The 21,117-nt window shown below is 39.7% G+C and overlaps 1 long non-coding RNA gene and 1 pseudogene across 3 annotated transcripts; one reads left to right on the forward strand and one right to left on the reverse strand.

The window, feature by feature from the left end:
* The first annotated feature begins 3,472 nt into the window (after positions 1-3,472).
* On the forward strand, positions 3,473-14,842 carry LOC125304485 (annotated as a pseudogene).
* Positions 14,843-17,621: 2,779 nt separating this feature from the next.
* LOC125304495 lies at positions 17,622-19,205 on the reverse strand. 3 transcript variants are annotated; one of them, XR_007195248.1, is made up of 6 exons: positions 19,166-19,205; positions 18,821-18,922; positions 18,657-18,726; positions 18,320-18,576; positions 17,893-18,191; positions 17,622-17,756 (listed from the first exon to the last, which is right to left on the reverse strand). It is a non-coding gene; the product is annotated as an uncharacterized LOC125304495 (long non-coding RNA). The 3 variants fall into 3 exon arrangements; XR_007195247.1 differs by having other exon boundaries at positions 17,893-18,576; XR_007195249.1 differs by having other exon boundaries at positions 17,893-18,576; positions 18,821-18,961; positions 19,166-19,191.
* Between the last annotated feature and the right edge of the window lie 1,912 nt (positions 19,206-21,117).

Here is a 21,117-nt window from a genome sequence, read left to right on the forward strand (position 1 = left end):
ACACATCTTGCCTTATTAGAGCTCTGCTTAGTTGACAGAAAAGTGTCAATAAAAGGACCTGCTGGGAGTATGGGAGGGCTGCAAAAAGGGGGGGGAGTTCCAGTGCACAGTAAGTCTTTCACAGACACAGAAAGGAGGTGGCTCCTATTGAATGTGTCATGTGTCTCTTCATTGCTAAAGCAACTAATACACTAACAATTACTACACTTATTGATATACTAAAATACTTGTCTTTGTATGTTTTTTTATTCTTTTCTAGATATTCATAACAACTGTGGAAATTTCATCTTCTTTTGGGAGGAAAAGGTAAGGTACATCTGATTTACAGTAGGCCTACATCTGATTTAGCCGAACAAGCTACTTCCATTCTAGTAAAGCAATTATTTTGGGGGACATTTATAGATTATTGCTATGGCACAGGTGTAGCTCCTTTCAAGGTCTTATTTGTATAGACATATGCAATCTTTGCAGACAATGTCAGGACACTAGTGCCTTGATGAATCTTGAACGGAAGCTTACGTTTAAACATCCCCAACCTCCACCATAATTCACTGATATCATACCGCCTAACCTTCCTCTACAGGGAAATGGAAAACTTGGAATCATCACCATCATCACCCTAATAACCCTGTCCCGCATGGTGGTCACTACAGTAGACAGCTATTCAAAAGCCATTTCCCTGTATGGGTTGCAGTTGTGTAACCATGGTTCGAATTACAGGGGGCATTGGGGGGGGGTCCGACCCCCCTAGATGAGACTTGGACCCTCCTAAAAGCTATGAAAATAATAGTTTGGGGGGTACTGAAAAAATGTAATGTTATCCAATATTGCATGTAATTAACTACAGTATTACCATCACATACCAACAATTCAGGATATAATCTAATGAAATACAATTTTCAAGCCCTCACCCCCATTGGGCTGTACCATTTCTCTGGTACGTTCAGACTGTGTTCTTTGCTATGATATAATAGGCCTACTGACGAATTAAAACAAATGCACAGTGGAGGCTGCAAAAGCCTGATATACAAATGGGTAAGCGGTGGCCATACATTTCTCTATTTCACTGCCTTTGTAGTGATAGTGAACCTTTTAAAAACATTGAGTAGCAAGAACGCTATGGTTCAACTGGAGGTCTCACTTCCACTCAGCGGCCACGACCATCGCTGCTGCTTAGATTTTAACATTAGGCCTAGAATCACACGCGGTAGGAGGAGTTCCATAGATATACTAACACGGGGGGAGAGGTTTAATGAGGTGATATACCACTTTGTGCAATGTCATTCTTAAAGTCTTAACAAGAGGGAATCGGCACTATTATTCAGGGAATTTTGCATGTAGATTAGTGGTTCTTTTTTAAGCAAATGCCCATACACCCATACCCAGTTTTTTTAAATTTTTTTTATTTTGCTTGATGTTTGGTAGGCTTAGTAAGTAAAACGAATCAAATGAACTAAAGGCAGTATTAGGCCTTGTATTAGGCTAGGTGAACTTGGAGACTTTCTGTAGCCCACCTGTAAACAATTCTGTGTCTTAAATTTAAGTCGTATGTTTGCCATGTCTATACTATTGGTCTGTATGCATTTCCATGTTTACATTGCACTGTTATAGCAAAAAATATTTTTTGACTGTGGCATGCAATTTTACGCACGGGGCGCACCTTAAAACCGTTACCCCTGTCCGAATCCAACCCTTCCCATAACATGTAGGGTTACTGCATATCAGCCACTTCAGTAAACACTAGCCTTCCTCCAAGTGGTGAGCAGTTGTAACTGCAAATGTAATACCAAAAATCCAAGATGGCCGACAAAAGTCCAAATATGTTGAGCTCCCATGAAAGTAACATTACAGTAGTTAGTATTAGAACTGGTTTATTTTTCAAATACTGATTTCATTTAAGCTGTAAATATTGATTGTGTCTACTACATTGGACATCATGCATTATTTTGGCTATTGCATGTTAAAAAAATGATTTAAGGGGGAAGACAGAATTTATCGAAGCATTTGAGAACACATTGGATAAACTTAAAAGCTGACTCCATAGATGAGACTTCTTGCAATTACTGTTGTCCATGACCTGGCATTTTCAAGGCAAGCCGTTTTAACATATAAAGATATGGCAAGCCATCTGCACTAGATAAACTTGAAAGCAGAGAGAGGAATGATTAGGATACTTGCCATTGTGTGTGCATCCATCATGGTAAGCTGTTTTAATGTTTAAAGTTATTTAGACTGATGCCTAAAAGCATTTAAACAACAGATATTCATGATAAACTAAACATATGCCTGTGTTGAAGGATTAGTAGGCATTTTAACAGCAACTATGCACAAAACATTAGGTTACCTCCCGTTAGAGCAGCTTAATTAGTAATAATATGCGGTGATGATTCCATAGCCTCTTTGACAGCTTGGGAATATCAATGCAGAAGAGGTATGTTTGTCATCTACATATTTATGCTTTTACAAGCAAACTTTTTGCATCAGCTTCAAATTCATTGTGATGCTGTATGGGCCTCATGAATATGAGAGATTGATGTTATTAGGTAGTTCGGAAGTTATCAGAACATACCTTGAAAAAGTATTCACATTACAACTTTGCTGATAACATTTCAAATAGATGTCAGTAGTGCATTAGCAAGTTTTTGTGTAGGCTGTTGGTGTTGTTTCATAGCCTAGATTTTGACAAGAGTGTGTGATAGCATGGGCTCATGCAAACTGAATTTGAAAAAACTGAAAAAAACTGAAAACTGAAAAAAAATAGATTTAAGTGGCATCGAAATGAGGTAGCGGAATCCACATTTTATTCAATGTCATTACTACCGTCTGCCGTCCTGCCAACCCTATTCAATGTGTAAATTAGTATAATGGGGGATGGGATTAGATTTCAGGTCAATAATGCAATAAATAAATTGGTTCCATTATTATTTAGATATCAAAAGGACTGTTTTGTATTTTACTTTTTAATGAATTGCAGTTTGAGTACCCAATGTACATTGATAAGCTCCGTATATTGAGGTCTGACAAAAAACTGTGGTTTTGCCCCCTAATGACTGTCAACCACTTTATTTACAGTACCGTGTCTAGATGTCTGATTGTGAAAAGCATTTTATGTTGAAACTGCTCTTCATGTTTATGATTAATGCAGTAACCAGCAACCATGGGGGACAGTGACATGGCCACGTATGGCAAAGCTGCCATCTACCTTCGTAAGCCTGAGAGGGAGAGAATGGAGGCTCAAAGCAAACCCTTTGATGCAAAGACTGCTTGCTTTGTGGTTGATAAAGAGGAGTTGTACCTCAAGGGTACAATTAAAAAGAAGGATGGTGGCAAAGTTGTTGTTGAAACGCTTGAATCTAAGGAGGTACTTTAGCAAGGCTGTTGAAAATCTTCTGATGTTAAAATTAAATTTTTACAGAAAGTGTCTTGAATACATCTCTTTGTTTAAGCTGTTTTCTACATTGGTTTTAGGAAAGGACAGTGAAGGAAGATGAAGTCTTCCCCTTGAATCCTCCCAAATACGACAAAATTGAGGACATGGCCATGATGACCCACCTCAATGAAGCCTCTGTCCTGTATAACCTCAAAGAGCGTTATGCAGCATGGATGATCTATGTAAGCATCTCACTTATAAACAAATTAAGAAAATCAAGTGAATTTGAAAAGCTGAAAAACGAATCCTCTTCATTTCTTCATTCTAGACCTACTCTGGACTTTTCTGTGTCACTGTGAACCCCTACAAGTGGCTCCCAGTGTACGACCAAGAAGTGGTGGATGCCTACAGAGGCAAGAAGCGTGTGGAGGCCCCACCCCACATCTTCTCTGTCTCTGACAACGCATTTCAGTTCATGCTCCAAGGTATGCTTTCAGTTTTAAATCCATCACTGAATAATACATTATATATTTGATTCATTTACGTGAAATTAACCAATTATTTCAATCTCTATTTTGCCTTACAGACAGAGAGAATCAGTCTGTCCTGATCACGTAAGTGTCCATGCATCCCTTAAAACTTTTTACATTATTAAAAGGCTAAACCTTTACATTATCTTCTGTATACTCTTCTGGTACACTTTCTAATTGTGATCTTCTGTTTAATACAGTGGAGAATCTGGTGCTGGCAAGACTGTTAACACCAAACGTGTCATCCAGTACTTTGCAACAATTGCAGTGGCTGGTAAGAAGGCATCAGATGCACCAGCTGGCAGCAGTGGAAAAATTAAGGTATAGGACCCCTTGCATATTTATAGGCTAATTATCACATAGCAACACAGACATGAACTTCAGTAACAATATATCTATTGACTTGCAGGGCTCTCTTGAAGACCAGATTATTGCAGCAAACCCACTGCTGGAGGCTTATGGTAATGCCAAGACTGTGAGGAATGATAACTCTTCACGTTTCGTAAGTTTAGTTTCCCATCTAATCTCTTACATGTTTTTTTTTGTTTGTTTGTTTTGTTTTTAGATAGGTTCAACTTCTTAGGGTTTTTCTGTTAAATCAAACATGCACTTTGTTTTATATCAATTAGTATCTCTTTTTCAAAGTATCCTCTGATGTCTACTTAAATATATACACTATCATATTTTGCTTTTTGTATTAAACGCAGTATTTATTGTTACTCATAGGTCTATTACTGAATATTTTAATATTTATTGAATACTTGAATATTTTCCTCATGTGTAACCTGCTTTGGTTAAAATCAAAATGTCAAAATGTAATCTCAAACAGGGAAAATTCATCAGAATTCACTTTGCCACAACTGGAAAACTGGCTAGTGCTGATATTGAGACTTGTAAGTATAATTGTTCAAAGTAGAAATGTTCTTTTATTGCCTTAAATGTATCAAATTAAAATACATCCTTCCCTGCATAAAAAGACCTGCTGGAGAAGTCTAGAGTGACATTCCAGCTTCCTGATGAGAGAGGCTACCACATTTTCTTCCAGATGATGACCAACCACAAGCCTGAAATTATAGGTAAGGTTAATAATTTCACCAAATGTTCAAAAAATGAATTTAATTCTGAATTTCTAAAATAATTTTTGCATCCTGACAGAAATGTCCCTCATCACTTCCAACCCCTATGACTTCCCTATGTGCAGTCAGGGTCAGATCACTGTGGCGAGCATTGATGACAAAGAGGAGTTGGATGCCACAGATGTAAGTCTTCCAATAATGGGTTTTCCCCTGTTCAATTTCTTGAAGATAGTTTTAAATGAATCAAATAATTTACCATTCTAGGATGCCATTGACATCCTGGGTTTCACTGGAGAGGAGAAAGTCACCATTTACAAGTTGACTGGTGCTGTGCTCCATCATGGCAACATGAAATTCAAGCAGAAGCAGCGTGAGGAGCAGGCTGAGCCTGATGGCACTGAGGGTAGGTTACAACACTTTACTGAATCACAGTTCTAGTAATAACTACAAGGTACTCTTATTTATTAAGAGGTTAAAGTTTTAAGAAAAATTTTCAATTAATTAAAATGGCCCTGATTTTCACTAGACATGAAAAATCATGTTCATTTCAAATATGACTAGATATTGTCATTTAAAAGTAAACCCTCAACTGATGTTGATGTTGTGTTTTGTCATGTCATGTTGTGTTTTGGCCTGATGCAAAACTAATCAATGGTCAGTAGTGTTTCAGATCCGGGTTGGCAACCTCGAGTCAGGGGAGGGGAGGGATACACCGAGTATTTTGAAAGTGATTGCAGTACCAGTTTTGGCCACAATCTTACATATGGTTCCTTTAAATATGACTGATATCTAGTAACACATTTATCAAAAATGACAAAAACGGGCTGGCACTGGCAGATTTGGAAAGTGAACCCAGGAAATTGTCATACCATACCACCATGTTATTTATATCAACATACAGTATGTATATTAATGTGTATTCATATTCTAAATGTCCTTCTGGATAAAGAAAGTATCTATATTCTTTTAAAGACAAACATTTACAAAACAATGGTCACTCAGATACCTTTATGTTTTTGTGAGACATATAACCTTTAATCTAACACTATCTTGGACAAACGTTTTGATTTAGGGAGAGGAAATTGAGGTGGACAAACTTGTTTCATATGTTGTCCCAAATTTGTTTGGAGTGTGGAGTATGAAATTGGTTGCTATAAATTCCAAATCACCAAAATGCTTCACTGTTGCACTCTTTTTAGATGCTGACAAAGTCTCTTACCTCTTGGGCCTGAACTCCGCTGACATGCTGAAGGCTTTGTGCTACCCAAGAGTGAAAGTCGGAAATGAGTTTGTCACCAAGGGTCAGACTGTGCCACAGGTATTATTTTAGTTACTAAAAAGTTAACGTAAGATCACAAACCACTTGGCAGTATTTGGACAGAATTACTAATAGTAAAAGGACTTACTTTTATCCTATAAGCATTTCACCTTTTTGTCTCTGAGCATAGGATGACCACTGCTTGAATATTCTGTTTCAGGTCAATAACTCAGTTTCGGCCTTGTCCAAGTCCATCTATGAGAGGATGTTCTTGTGGATGGTCATCCGTATAAACCAGATGCTGGACACTAAACAGCCAAGGCAGTTCTATATCGGTGTGCTGGATATTGCTGGCTTTGAGATTTTTGATGTAAGCATGAGTTAACACCATTTTTCACTCACACCACAATGTAATACAATTTCAGTAGGGGACATTCATATTACAAACTATTTTTTAATCACAGTACAACAGCATGGAACAGTTATGCATCAACTTCACCAATGAGAAACTGCAACAGTTCTTCAACCACACCATGTTCGTTCTGGAGCAAGAGGAATACAAGAAAGAGGGCATTGTATGGGAGTTCATTGACTTCGGCATGGACTTAGCCGCTTGCATTGAGCTCATTGAGAAGGTCAGTTTTAATCAGTCAAATGAGCCAAGTGCTAGATTTATATTGTTTTATAATATTCACTTTTAAAACTAAGCTCATTTTCCCAACAGCCTATGGGAATCTTTGCCATCCTTGAAGAGGAGTGCATGTTCCCCAAGGCCTCTGACACCACTTTCAAGAACAAGCTGTATGACCAGCATCTTGGCAAAAATCAGGCCTTTGAGAAGCCCAAGCCCAAAAAAGGGCAAGGCTGAGGCCCACTTCTCCCTGGTGCACTATGCCGGTACTGTGGACTACAATGTTACTGGGTGGCTGGACAAGAACAAGGATCCACTGAACGATTCTGTTGTGCAGCTGTACCAGAAGTCGGGAGTAAAACTCCTGCCTGTCTTGTACCCACCTGTTGTTGAGGGTAACAACAAAACACAAGTAAGCAAATCTAAAAGCTAATTTAAAAAATTATATATTTATACCTCCATTATTGAATAATGTGTGTCAACAGAGTCTGGTGGTGGTGGTAAGAAGAAGAAGAAGGGTGGCTCCATGCAGACTGTGTCATCACAGTTCAGGGTGTGTATATTAAACCAATAACAACAAATCAATCATCTAATAGAATGGTGAAGAGGATGTTTTGATTGCATTCTTATCTCAACAGGAGAACTTGGGCAAACTGATGACCAACTTGAGGAGCACCCATCCTCACTTTGTGCGTTGTCTGATTCCAAATGAAATTAAGAAACCAGGTAAAGGGCGTTTGGTAGTCAATAAAGATGTGTGCATAGTCATATATTACATTGAGAATAGAAGATCTCATGACATGTATTTGACAGGTTATATGCAGAACTTCCTGGTCATCCACCAGCTCAGGTGCAATGGTGTGCTGGAGGGTATCAGAATCTGCAGAAAGGGTTTCCCAAGCAGAATCCTCTATGGTGACTTCAAGCAGAGGTGAACTTAGAAAAAGCCAATGGAGTATGACACATATTCAATACTGCATTTAGAGGGGGGGAAGTAATGCTCTATAAGGACATTCATTTATTCTGTCCAGATACAAAGTGTTAAATGCCAGTGTCATCCCCGATGGTCAGTTCATTGATAATAAGAAGGCTGCTGAGAAGCTCTTGGGATCTATTGATGTTGATCACACGCAATACATGTTTGGACACACAAAGGTAGATAAGTTTCATGCAATCTATTATCTGTATCTCATGAGGACAAACTAGAGCACAGCTTTTCTGTATCAAATAGATGCTTATATTTTCATTCATCCCTCAGGTGTTCTTTAAAGCTGGTTTGCTGGGTGACCTTGAGGAGATGCGAGATGAGAAACTGGTTACCCTGGTCACAATGACTCAGGCTCTCTGCCGTGCATACCTGATGAGGAGGGAGTTTTCAAAGATGATGGAAAGGAGGTAAATTTGTATTTCAAAAGAACTCAGAAGACTGAAAGACTGCTATAGTATGAGTAGCAAGCATATTAATTGTATAGTCCGCCTCGGTATCCCTCTCAATTGATAGTGCACTGCTGTTTGCTAAATGATTAGCAATATTAATATTTTTCTATTTTTCTCAAAAATAATGTCTCAGAAGATCCTATTACACTTCCTACTAGGGATGAATGTTATTGTCAATTTCACAATATCGCAATAACAAAAGTGTCTCGATATCGTCATGGACATGTGATGGTATGGTATCAAACGATAGGTCTCCTGAGCAAAAAACAGTTTCAGCTGCCGTGGAGCAGAGTGAAGATAAAATAAAAATTACAGAGACCATCGTCCTATTCGTGCCTATTATCCTTTGCACTCTGCTTGTCAGTTGCCTCTACAGATCTAGGCCTACAGCAAAAATGGTAGATGCCGGTGTTGGCCAGACAATATAGAGCATGCTATTTGTTTCTTTTGCGCCTCCTCCGGTCAATATTTGATTAGACCTGTTATAAGAGTTGAGAGCTGATGACAGCATGATGTCCATTTTCATCATGTTATGGTTATGGTTATGGTATTTAGCAGACATCTTTGTCCAAAGCGACATACAAATAACAGTACAATAGTTACATTTAACAGTAAACTATTTACACAGTTGGTAAGACATATAGAGACTGCACACACATCTTATGCAACTATGCAGTGTCTCTAAACGAGAGTTTGAATCCACAGAGATGTTTATGTATCAACCGAACAACTAAACTCGTCTATGTATGCACCATTAGGCTACGTTTTGTCTAATGTAGGCTATTGGTGTCATAGTTCAGAGTCAGACTGAAACATAGTAGCTAAAAAAGGTAGAACTGCAAAGGAGATCGGTGATATGGTAGTAATTGATCTGGTAGTAAATGTTTTTATTTTCCGAGTCTTAATTTGACTTTTTTGTTAAATATCACAATAAATATTTTACCATTGATTTGTTACCGAGATATCATATTGTGATATTTATATTGTTACATATCTGCAGTATTGCAATACATATCATAATATGGACTTGTTTTCATATTCACATATTGTAACTTGTTAACTTGGACTTGTTATTGGGGTATTATCGCATTGTAAGATTTTGATATAGGCTAGTTACATCCCTACTCTATACAATTCATGTAATTATACAACCTATATTTAAGGATACATTTTACCACCCTTCTTGTGTAGGGAGTCTGTCTACACCATCCAGTACAATATACGCTCATTCATGAATGTCAAACACTGGCCTTGGATGAAGGTTTACTACAAGATCAAGCCTCTGCTGAAGAGTGCTGAAACTGAGAAGGAGCTGGCCAACATGAAGGAGAAACTATGAGAAACTCAAAGTGGACTGTGCAAAGGCAACAGCCAGGAAGAAGGAGCTAGAGGAGAAGATGGTGTCTCTGGTGCAAGAGAGGAATGACCTGGCACTGCAAGTGTCATCTGTAAGTGTATAGTGTACCATTTCAATATTCACAATCATACCACTACCCAGTCTCAGCATTGTGATTTCAATACAAATTATATATTGTCATGCTTCCATCTTATTTTACAATAGGGAAATGAGGGTCTTAATGATGCTGAGGAGAGGTGTGAGGGTCTTATCAAAAGTAAGATCCAGCTTGAGGCCAAGCTCAAAGAGACAACCGAAAGACTGGAGGATGAAGAGGAAATCAATGCTGAGCTGACTGCCAAGAAGAGGAAGCTGGAGGATGAGTGCTCTGAGCTCAAAAAAGGACATTGATGATCTGGAGCTGACCTTGGCCAAAGTGGAGAAGGAGAAACATGCCACCGAGAACAAGGTTGGGATTTATAAAGAGGCAATCAATGTAGTCTGTCGGAAATAAAGTATTTTATTTACACTCTTCACTAATGTCAAACTTGTTCTATGTGCAGGTCAAGAACCTAACTGAAGAGATGGCCTCTCAGGATGAGTCCCTTGCTAAGCTGACAAAGGAGAAGAAAGCCCTCCAAGAGGCCCACCAGCAGACTCTTGATGATCTTCAAGCAGAGGAAGACAAAGTCAACACTCTGACCAAATCAAAGACTAAGCTTGAACAGCAAGTGGATGATGTAAGTACAAAAATCAACCTTTGACAACTTCTCACACTGAAATTTGACCATTTACCACATGCTCACCTCACACTTCAAATTGGCAGCTTGAGGGTTCTCTGGAGCAAGAAAAGAAGCTCCGTATGGACCTTGAGAGAGCCAAGCGTAAGCTTGAGGGTGACCTGAAGCTGGCCCAGGAGACCATAATGGATCTGGAGAATGACAAGCAGCAGTCTGATGAGAAGATAAAGAAGTAAAGGCATTATATATTGCAAAATATCACTGTTCAATTCCCATGTGTGCAGCCAACTTCAGATGACTCTTTCTTTTCATCAATCTCTCTTTTAATCAGGAAGGACTTCGAAACAAGTCAACTTCTTAGTAAGATTGAAGATGAACAATCACTTGCTGCTCAGCTGCAGAAAAAGATCAAGGAGCTTCAGGTTTAATTATTCTCCACCAACTCAAACTTTGAGCGTTATTGCAATTTTCTGTCTTACCAATAAAATATAATATATTTTTTCAATAGGCCCGCATTGAGGAACTGGAGGAAGAGATTGAGTCTGAGCGTGCAGCTCGTGCCAAGATTGAGAAGCAGAGAGCTGATCTCTCCAGGGAACTTGAAGAGATTAGTGAAAGGCTTGAGGAAGCTGGTGGTGCCACTGCTGCTCAAATTGAGATGAACAAAAAGCGTGAGGCTGAGTTCCAGAAGTTGCGTCGTGACCTTGAAGAGTCCACCCTGCAGCACGAAGCCACTGCGTCAGCTCTCCGCAAGAAGCAGGCCGACAGCGTGGCTGAGCTGGGAGAGCAGATTGACAACCTCCAACGTGTCAAGCAGAAGCTTGAGAAGGAGAAGAGTGAATACAAGATGGAGATTGATGATCTCTCCAGCAATATGGAGGCTGTTGCTAAATCTAAGGTTGGTGAGATGTTTACCCTCATGCTATCTTGTAAACTAATTTCATTAACTTTTTGCTACTAACGGACATTATCATAAACAGACAAATCTGGAGAAGATGTGCCGCACCCTTGAAGACCAACTCAGTGAAACCAAGGCCAAGAGTGATGAGGGTGCCCGTCAGGTCAATGACCTCAGTGGTCAGAGAGCAAGACTTCAGACTGAAAATGGTGAGCTTGGTCGCCAGGTTGAGGAGAAAGATGCTCTTGTGTCTCAACTGACCAGAAGCAAACAGGCCTTCACTCAGCAAGTTGAGGAGCTGAAGAGACTGAATGAAGAGGAAGTCAAGGTACTGATACCTATGCATGAAATGAAGAAATTGAATTACATCAATCACATTTGGGGAAATGCTTACATAATCACCCTTACTTGTTAACAAACAGGCCAAGAATGCCCTGGCTCATGCTGTTCAGTCTGCTCGCCACGACTGCGACCTTCTAAGGGAGCAGTTTGAGGAGGAGCAGGAAGCAAAGGCTGAGCTTCAACGTGGCATGTCCAAGGCCAACAGCGAGGTTGCTCAGTGGAGGAGCAAGTACGAAACTGATGCCATCCAGCGCACTGAAGAGCTTGAGGAGTCCAAGTATGTGCTAAAGATGCTAAAACACAGTTTTGGATATGGATTTTTTTCACTAAAACTTTCTTAAAAAATCATATTTTGTGTCTTAAATTTGATGCTTTTTCCTTCAGAAAAAAGCTTGCCCAGCGTCTCCAGGAGGCTGAGGAGCAAATCGAGGCTGTCAACTCAAAATGTGCCTCTCTAGATAAAACCAAGCAGAGACTCCAGGGTGAGGTTGAGGACCTCATGATTGATGTGGAGAGAGCCAATGGTCTAGCTGCCAACCTTGACAAGAAGCAAAGAAACTTTGACAAGGTAATTCCTCCAAAACATCATTCAGATGTGGAATGTAGGTGAATAAGTATAAGCCTCACAACAACTGTTTCTAAAAGGTCCTGGCAGAATGGAAGCAGAAGTATGAGGAGGGTCAGGCAGAGTTGGAGGGTGCCCAGAAAGAGGCTCGTTCTCTCAGCACTGAGCTGTTCAAGATGAAGAACTCCTATGAGGAGTCTCTTGACCACCTTGAGACCCTGAAGAGGGAGAACAAGAATTTGCAACGTGAGTCAAAAACAACCCAATACATATCCCACTCAAAAAATGTTTTAAAACTTTCAGATAATGTTTGCTCCAATATAACTGCTTATTTGCAGAGGAGATCTCTGACCTGACTGAGCAGCTTGGTGAGACTGGAAAGAGCATCCATGAGTTGGAGAAGTCCAAGAAGACTGTTGAGACTGAGAAGTCTGAGATCCAAACAGCCCTGGAAGAGGCTGAGGTAAAAAAAATCAGGATGGCTTTCCTACACAGTGAGAAATGGAAATTATGATGTTTTTTCATCATTTCAAAATTCTTCATTTTCTTGTTTAGGGAACTCTTGAGCATGAGGAGTCCAAGATTCTTCGTGTCCAACTTGAACTCAACCAGATCAAGGGTGAGGTTGACAGAAAGCTTGCAGAGAAGGATGAGGAGATGGAGCAGATCAAGAGGAATGCCCAGAGGATAGCCGACTCCATGCAGAGCACTTTGGACTCTGAGGTCAGGAGCAGAAATGATGCCCTGAGAATCAAGAAGAAGATGGAGGGAGACCTCAATGAGATGGAGATTCAGTTGAGCCATGCTAACCGCCAGGCTGCTGAGTCCCAGAAACAACTGAGAAATGTGCAGGGTCAACTCAAGGTCAGTAATGCAATAAAATAGTACAAGGATCCTATTTTACCATAATTGCTATTTGGTTAATAGTTCAAGAATGTCCATACATCAATGTTATATGATTTTGTCCATGAATGGCACATTTTTTTTCTTAGGATGCCCAACTGCACCTTGATGATGCTGTCAGAGGACAAGAAGACGGGAAGGAGCAGGTTGCCATGGTGGAGCGCAGGAACACCCTGATGTTGGCTGAGATTGAGGAGCTCAGAGTTGCTCTGGAGCAGACAGAGAGAGGCCGCAAAGTGGCTGAACAGGAGCTGGTTGATGTCAGTGAGCGTGTTGGCCTCCTGCACTCTCAGGTGGGGATATATTTTTCTCATAAAAAAAAACCCTCAGTTCTTTTTTTAAAATATTTTTCACCGTATAACATATTTTAATTATTATTATTTTTAATTATTTCTGAATGTTAGAACACAAGTCTGATTAACACCAAGAAGAAGCTTGAGGCTGACTTGGTTCAGATCCAAGGTGAGGTTGATGACATCGTCCAGGAGGCTAGAAATGCTGAGGACAAGGCCAAGAAAGCCATCACTGATGTAAGCAATGTTTTGTTTTGCACCTCAGTACTGTATATTATGAGCTAAATACTGTATGTAGCTTGCGTGATCTAAAACACAATTTCCCATTATTCAGGCTGCCATGATGGCGGAGGAGCTGAAGAAGGAGCAGGACACCAGTTCTCATCTGGAGAGGATGAAGAAGAACCTGGAGATCACTGTGAAGGATCTGCAGCACCGCCTGGATGAGGCTGAGAATCTGGCCATGAAGGGTGGCAAGAAACAACTCCAGAAACTGGAGTCTAGAGTAAGTGACTAAACTTGGGTAAGATATTCAGAATGTAATAAATAAAATGAAGACATTGTGAAATGAAATCTTGCTTATGTAAAGGTTCGTGAGTTGGAAAGTGAGGTTGAGAATGAACAACGACGTGGTGTTGATGCTGTCAAGGGAGTCCGCAAATACGAGAGGAGAGTGAAGGAGCTCACCTACCAGGTACAAAGTTTCTTTCACCACTATTGAACAGCATTCATCTCGAGGAAGACAATGATTGACAGTTTTTCTTTTCAGACTGAGGAGGACAAGAAAAACGTCAGCAGACTGCAGGACCTGGTTGACAAGCTGCAGTTGAAGGTCAAAGCCTACAAGAGGCAGGCTGAGGAAGCTGTAAGTTGTTTCTTGTGTTGCCTATATGGTCAAACATCTTGCCTTTGTATTAATAAAAATGATAATGTCTAATTTGAAAACACTGGACTAAAAAGAATAAAAGATAAACAACTTTTCGGTTCATCCAAACACCATCATCAGTTGTAATAAATGCAACAGGAAGGATGAACACCAAAACATTTTGTATCTCTTAGTCCATTAAGTTCAGTGTTTTCAAAGTAAATGTTTTAAAAGAACTGCTATCACCTGGACCCTAAATGAATCTTCATAAACACACACAAAATTTTTTTTGGTTTGCTTCAAAACAGAAGCATCTGAACTCAAACATACTTTTTCATTATTAGGAGGAGCAATCCAACTCCCACCTGTCCAAGTTCAGGAAGGTTCAGCATGAGCTAGAGGAGGCTGAGGAGCGTGCTGACATTGCTGAATCCCAGGTCAACAAGATGAGAGCAAAGAGCCGTGATTCTGGAAAGGTAAATCTAATTTGCCATATTTCAATGTATTATAAGCCATATGTTCATACTCAATTTTATTTCATTCTTCAATTTCTCTTTCTCAGGGCAAGGAGGCTGCAGAGTAAATCCTGTGAAATCTTCTGACCAGTCACTCATTTGGATTAATATCCTGATTACTGTGACCACACTTCAACTCCTACATAATAAAAGTCTCTTCAGAATATGAGTATATTGTTTTTAATTAGAATCAGAATTAATTGTGATCAGAATTTGTAATATGTTTCGATTTTCTATTTGCATTTAAAATCACTTTAAGATTTCCAGGTCCGTTGGCTAAAACAGACTTGTTTGCCAATAATGAACAATGTGGTAACACTTTCTATGAAGGTCACTGTTATAATGAGTTATGCATACATTCATAACTTGCGATCATAAGTAATTATAATAATAACTAGAAAATGTAATTTCGAGGAAATTACCAGTGCTTGAAAAAGCAAAACATACATTAACATATAGGGCTCTATTTTAATGGTCTGAAACGGAAGTGTCTTTGCGCAAAACGCAAGTGACTTTGTGGGCGGATCTTGGCCGCTGATGCTATTTTACCGGCGGGATAATTGTTAACGATAAAACACTGTCTTAAACATTGGTCGGCAAATACATTTCCTTGCCAAATGTTCAACCCCCTTGAAAGATTTTCTAGATGAAAAAAGATTAGCCTACAGTAATTTCCTGTGTATTAGCCGCAGGAGAGGGTTTTATGCAAGTTAAAAGAAAGAATATTATCTCATAATAAGATAAGATAATAAGATAGAAAAAATAATAAAAATAATCAGGTTGTGATGTGAATGCAATGCGCCACCGTAGAGATGTACTCTGTTGGTCTGCATAGTTTTACAGTGAATCCTAAGTAAAGGTTTGAAAGGAACCTTTCTCTTGGGAAGCTGTTAGGTCTATCTTCTCTAATAGACCATGTCATTGCCTCACACAAGTGGGGGCAGAATTTGAAATGTGTCATAAATCATGATTATCTCGTAATTACGAGATATTATCTCATAATTACGAGATAGTATCTCAACTATCTCGTAATTATGAGATAATTATCTCATAACTAGACTGCATTTCCGACGGGAACTGCGAAAGTGTGCTTGCCCTGGTCCAGTCACCAACGTGAGCAGACAGTGGCATATACGCTATGCTGAACCTGGCTTGATCCAGGCATTGTAACAGTGCCTTTCAGTGTTGGAGCAGTGGCAATACCTCAAAAGCTCTAGGAGAGGGCTATTCAACTATTGGCTTGCGGGTTGAATGCGGTTCGTTGGATTTTACCTTTGGGCCTGCCTTCGAATTTAGCTTCTATGACAGATCAAATCAATAAAATAAAATGACATCAGTGATTGGCTGCAAAAATAAATAATGTCACGCGTCTTGCGCCTCTCAAACTGGGCTATCAGGTAACCTACAGAGGAATTGAAATTATGAAATATGACCAAGGCATTAAAAAGCTGCTTGTTTGTCAGGATAATTTTTCACTGATTTATTAAAAAAAATATGAGCTATGAGTGTGAATGTTATATATTCCATCCCACAAATTATGTTTTACTGGTTTATTTGACAAATAATCTATATGGATTTGCTCTATAAAGACCTTATGTCTGTTTAGGATTGTTTTGTGAGCCTGGGGTTGTTTTGAGAGCCAATTGATGCAGCCTATCTCAGATGTATCTCAGAATAAAGGAATACTTCATATTACTCTAAACCACCGTCTGTAAATCAACTGTATACTACTGTCTACATTGCACTATATTTTTTGACCTGTCTCTGTATATTTCATCACCTTTCTATACTTTGCCTCACATTGCAACACAGCTCAGATCTTTGGTTGCTATGAAGGCCAATCGTTCTAAATGGATGGTTGCTATGGCCAAAGGCCAGTTCTATCTCTGCCGTTGTCAAGCGGGCATATCGTAGAATTCTGATTAACCTTAACTTATTTGAAACATAGCAATATAGTCAAAGAATAGTTAAAAGGTAAAGATCATAATAAAAAGAAAACATAAAACACAAGGTAAAATCATTTAAAAATAAAGAATAATTAGTAAGCAAAAACAAAAGGCAAAAAGTAGTAAAAAAGTAATAAAAGACAAAGTAGAATAATTATCGAGGCAGATTCAGAATTTGTAACTCGGCACAGTTAGCAGAAAGCGTCTGAGAACAGTTTGGTCTTAAGTCTAGATTTAAAACTGGCTACAGTTGGGGCCTTTTTAATGTCATCCGAAAGTTGGTTCCACAGCTGAGCCGCATAGCAGCTAAAAGCTGCTTCACCATGTTTAGTTCTAACTGTAGGTTTTACTAGCAGGTTTTTCACCTGGGACCTGAGAGGACGAGAAGGTGTGTACTGCTGAAGCATGTCTGACAAGTATTTAGGTCCTGCTCCATTTACTGATTTATAAACAAGCAATAGTGCTTTAAAGTCAATTCTGTGACTTACTGGAAGCCAGTGCAAGGACTTAAGAATTGGAGTAATGTGGTCAGTTCTTTTAGTTTTTGTTAGAGTCCTAGCTGCTGCATTTTGTATCACCTGAAGCTGTTTAATAGTCTTTTTAGGAAGGCCTGTGAACAGTCCATTGCAGTAATCAACCCTGCTGGAGATAAATGCATGAATGAGTTTTTCTAACTACTAGCACTTAGGTGCTACTTTTAGGGCTAAAGTGCTTCATGAATTACTGTTAGTAAAAAAAATAGCAGTCCTAAAGTTACAAGTGACAAAGTTACGAGTGCAAGTGTGGCAGATTCAAAAAGGAAATTGTAGCTGACTACGCCACCTAGAGTATGGTTACCCCTAGGACACTATTACCAATTCACCAACTCAAGTAATTTGACAACACAGGTTCGATACACATAGGGCAGAGACGTGAATGATGCAATACATATGTTTATTTAGTAGCAAACGGACAAATGCATAATTAATTCAATAAAACACAGCAGCCACAGCAATGACAAGCTCTCCCGTTAAAGTGGAAGGGAGGCCGGGGGTATGGCGAGGATGTGGCCCTAAAAGATGGAGATGTACAATTAACTATTTAATTAATCTCTATTACTACCGTAGACAGGACTGACGGCTGATCACTGGCAGGAGGCAGAAAAAGAGAGAGAGAAAATATCTTGCACACACTCTCACACAACTCACACTGCAACCAGGTGACGACACTGCAACGTCAGACACACCATGTGGAAGTAGGGAGGCTAGTGAGGAAGACCACCACCCGGAGACTGCGAACCACCAGTGTAGGCCAGCTATTCCTGTCGAGGAGGGAGAGAGAGATATCAGCTACATGCATATAAGGGTGGAGTTGCCACCCAATAGATAAGAAATTATTAGTTAGCTCTGATATGAAGAGTGTACTTAGCTTGTGGCACAATGCTAGGAGAGGCCCAGAGCCCTGCTATAGGGACCACATCGGTTAAGACCCCAGGCGTCCTCCACCACTACAGGGTAGCAGAAGTTAGGCACATAGGACCATATGCACACACAACCACAAACACCCACAAACACACACAAAATATGGAGTAATACAAAAGAAAAGAAAGCGACACACAGATGATACAAAACTCACCAGCAGTACATAATAATCATCGTAACAAAGCAAGCTGTAGACAAAGCAAGCTGTAGATAAGCAGCAAGCGTGAGGTAAACAACCAAGCCCCAGCAACCAAAGCTAGCAGCCCACGCTAGGATGACCAGAGTATGGAGAGTTTGATTAAACAAGTCACAAAAACAAGACAAAATGGACAAGATAAAACAGCAGACCCTTGTGAGAGCGGACACTCGCCTGGTGGCCAATCTCGTCTTTGCCGGTGAAACATGCAGTCTCTATAAATGTAAACGTTACAGTTACTCTATGTAAATTACTATTGAGTACATCAACTATGGCAGTGCTTGCGTATACGTACCGGCTCACAAAGTGCAGCTATCTTAGCAGTAGAGTAAGCCAAAGGATGGACCAGAGGTCATAACCACCACCTAAATACAGACAAACCGGCAGGTAAACAACTATGTGTTAACTAGCAATAGTGCTATATCGCACCACAATACCGAGCATTAGTAATGAGCTTACCTTTGACCCACACAGGACCCACGCTTGCCCTGTAGTAGTAGACCCGCCCATTCATCACGTCTAGACTTCGGAACACGTAACACTCAGTAGAGGCACAGCCTGCTACACAAGCATCTCATATCAAATGACCATGGCATTACGCTAAACAACATAAATCCCAATTAGCAACATACATCTCCTCCCTATAGCTAGCCACACAAGAAATTAATGATACTAAATCTCTGCTTAGCATGCTTCTCCCATAGCTTCTGTGCTTAGCATTCTAATAACAGAAGGGGCACATTTATGTTGACCACTACTACATAACTCATTATGTCTGTAACGTTAACTGTATAAAACACTTACTTTCATAAAGGACGCACATCATCCAGCACATACACATGGAAACCGATATTTTAGGTTCTTGGCCACAAACTCAAAATGTGTCTCTCTGAATCCCTGTTCTAGAATCTTTGCTCTGAAGGCTGCGTTGCTAGGCATCATCAAATAAACGAAATGAGAGTCTTTCAGTATTAAATGTGTACGTGTGATTCCGAATGGATGTGTGTGGTTTGCAATAAGAATAAACAAGAAATAACATTTCCAATAATTTCCCATGATAAATTACATAATATTTGCACCTTCCTTACTTGTGAAGCTCACACCGTATTTCAAGTACACTAGTGAAATGTACACTACAACGTAATACAACGTTGCCACCTAGCGTTCAGATGTAGGCTATTTAACATTAACGTGACATTGCTTATTCTTTCGTCAACTCCATGCTTTTAGGAAAACAATCTTTTTTTATCATAGTTCCCTCTTCAATGAGCGATTACCAGCTCGTTTTTGTAACGGAGATAGCTGTTTATTGTCCCTAGGTTTACAGAAACACCTATTCATATTAATACGTAGCCTATGGAGTGCTGCCGACCACTGTTCATTACGGGCCAGAATGCCTTACATGTCTTTACAACAAAACAACACATTAAAACCTAAATACCCAAATAAAAATATGAATTTGCATACTTGTAACATTTTTAATAATACTCTCCCATCATGATATTTAACAATAATGAAAATTTTAATTTGAATACCGTCAATGTGAAAATAACTGTACTACGTCAGCTATAAATAGCTAATGTTCTCCTTGCTACTTCAGTTTGTAAGTCCATACTACTCCATGGCAGAGCAAGGATTTCATGATTGGGCAAGGTTGCCTGGAGACATTGTGCATACTTGGAAGGTGTTGTGATAGATGTACCAGTACAACTGCAAATGTGGAAGGTGATAGTTACCAGATACGGGAGGGTGGTTTGCCAAATGCTGCAAACTTTTGGAATGTTTTCTTTTTTTTTTTTAGCTCAAGCACCCTCACATTGGAGTCCCGAGTTCACATACAAAATTTGGTATCGATATGTGACAGTGTTCCTGTGATATGGACGACTTCCTGTTTCGGAGCTTCGCCGCCGATTTTGTTTGGCAAACGCTTTCGAAAATCAAAAATCCTTCTAGTAACTTTTGTGAGGCTTGGTCCAATGATAATGTACGTGAAGTTTCGTGGCATTCGGACCAAATTTGTGACCTGTGAAAATTTAGTTTCGCTTTCTATTCAATCCAATATGGCGGACGAACGACACGCCCACCTGACGTCATCTTCTCGAGCAAGTTACACGGGTACTGCCCGGACGTTTTAAAGTTGGAACGGTGTCTCTGTCTCAAAGGGCCCAGGCACAGGAGCTGGCAAAAAATTAGGGAGACGGGAATAATAATAACTAGACTGCATTTCCGGCGGGAACTGCGAAAGTGTGCTTGCCCTGGTCCGGTCACCAACGTGAGCAGACAGTGACATACGCTATGCTGAACCTGGCTTGATCCAAGCATTCTAACAGTGCCTTTCAGTGTTGGAGCAGTGGCAATACCTCAAAAGCTCTATTCAACTATTGCCTTATGGGTGAATGCGGTTCGTTGGCTTTACCTGTGGCCTGCCTTGAATTTAGCTTCTATGACTAAAATCAAATCAATAAAATAAAACAACAGCAGTGATTGGCTGCAAAAATAAATAATGTCACACGTCTTGCACCTCTCAAACTGGGCTATCAGGTAACCTAGAGAAACATTTGAAATTATGAAATATGACTAAGGCATTAAAATGCTGCTTGTTTGTCAGGATATTTTTTCACTGATTTATTTTAGAAATATGAGCTATGAGTGTGAATGTTATATATTCCATCCCCTAATTCTGTTTTACTGGTTTATTTGACAAATAATCTATATGGATTTGCTCTATAAAGACCTTATGTCTGTTTGGGATTGTT

Source organism: Alosa alosa, chromosome 12 (genome assembly GCF_017589495.1).
Source record: "Alosa alosa isolate M-15738 ecotype Scorff River chromosome 12, AALO_Geno_1.1, whole genome shotgun sequence".
NCBI classification, from domain to species: domain Eukaryota; kingdom Metazoa; phylum Chordata; class Actinopteri; order Clupeiformes; family Clupeidae; genus Alosa; species Alosa alosa.